This window comes from Euphorbia lathyris, chromosome 8, assembly GCF_963576675.1.
Source record: "Euphorbia lathyris chromosome 8, ddEupLath1.1, whole genome shotgun sequence".
In the NCBI taxonomy this organism is placed as follows: domain Eukaryota; kingdom Viridiplantae; phylum Streptophyta; class Magnoliopsida; order Malpighiales; family Euphorbiaceae; genus Euphorbia; species Euphorbia lathyris.
In genome coordinates, this window is record NC_088917.1 from 35,620,306 (window position 1) to 35,622,162 (window position 1,857).

The following is a 1,857-nucleotide window of genomic DNA, read 5'->3' on the forward strand; positions in this document are numbered from 1 at the left end:
ATTATGATTTTCGCCCTTTTTCTCCGTTCAATGCCCGAAACTACCTGAAGTAGCTTAAAACTCCAATCAAAACCATAATAGGACAGAAGTCAATAATAATCAGGGAAAACCTATAAAAAAAACACATAAATAAAGATAAAACTAAGCTATAAAAACCCTATTTAAAATGGTGATAACACTTAAAAATATTTTCACAAATTCATTTTGGAATAGATTGTTGGTTCAGTGATGGATACCGTCGGAATATCCAAAGATAAGAGATTTATCTACTTCACTTGAAATTAATCTAAGTATCAACATACATAAACAATTTAAAGAATAAACGTATAAAATTCTCCAAAGGTTAGGGCAGATATAGCCAAGGCGCGGGCTACTAGCTAAAGTTAAGGCACGAGCTGCAGAGGCAATTAGTTTGGCTACTAGGACTCGAAAGGCTGAAGAGGTTTCTTGTTCATGGGAGCATGCGAGTTTAGGGAGTGCTCAATATGTAGTTGACTTGTAGGGTAAGTTGTGAAGTGTTGAGAAGTATGAGACTTCTCTCTCTAATATTGTGAGGTGGAGGGACAACGAGATTAGGAACTTTAGGGAGGAAGCCATCTAGGTTCATGCTGAAATTTCCTAGATAAGGAAAGAGGTGGAGGAAGAGGGTACAAACCATCTATGGTGTGAGACTGCTCATTCCATGGTGTAAGCTCATGCCTAGGAGGTGGTAAGGAACATGCGTAAAACGATTTGCCTGCTTACGGATGCTTACCAGGCTTTGGATCATAAGGTCATTCTTTCGTAGTCTCTTCAGTGTTCTGTGTCTCAACTCGAATAGAGGTTGTTAAATGTTGAAGAGTCTAGGCATAAACTGATAGAGGATCCAGCCCTTCTGACTACTACCGCAGTGTAAGATGCTGAAGAAATAGGCTATCATCGTTTGAACCATTTTCAGACTTTAGTTACGTGGGATCTTCACGAAAGGTATTTTGATGCAGATTTCTAGTTCTAGGTGAACCTTTACCTCCCCTCCTGATGATGAGCTTACTGATGAGTTCCTTAATATACATGAATTCCTTTCTCCAGATCGTCATCCCTTACACGATGATGAGTCGCGCGATGGTGATCCTCCCATAGAATAGCTTTCATTTTGTTGAAATCTAACATCAAGTAAATCAAATAAATATATGGAACATAACTGAAACGTTTGTGCTATTCCAACTAGCTAATATGGAACAACCTTCTTCTTTTGCTTTTGCTTGTGGAACTCCTCAAATGCCTCCTTCATGCTTTAGAATTTGTGAAACAAAATACTTTTTCACGAATATGAATTTGCTTTCGCAGATTACGAAATCTGTGAATTAAATTCATCTTTACGAAGTAGTAATTTCTACAAAATGAAGTCGATCCAACCGTTTTGAACTATTTCTAAATTTCATTTCGCAAAATGTAGCTATAAATTAATGAAAAAACACATAAAAGCATAAACCCTAATCCAAAATCGCAGGAGAAGTAATATACGATAAGAGGGACTTTGCCATTGAAATCCAAAATCGCATAAACCCTAAACCCTAATTATATGATACATACCTTCTTACCAATTCTTATCATTGAAATCAATTTGAAAGACTTTGGAAGAATAAATGCAGAGATTTAGTGGTGCGTTGGAAATGAAACGTTGAGTTCGTAAAGTTCGTGTTGTAGAAGAAGAAAACAAATTTATCTAAATTGTTATATATATATGAAGGATATTTTAAAAAAATATATAATGTAAATAAATAATGAATTGAATAATTGGTCGAAATATATAAATAGCCTCTTATTTAACCAAATTTTATAATTTTTCCTTTTTTATTCATTAACCTACCCTCAAAA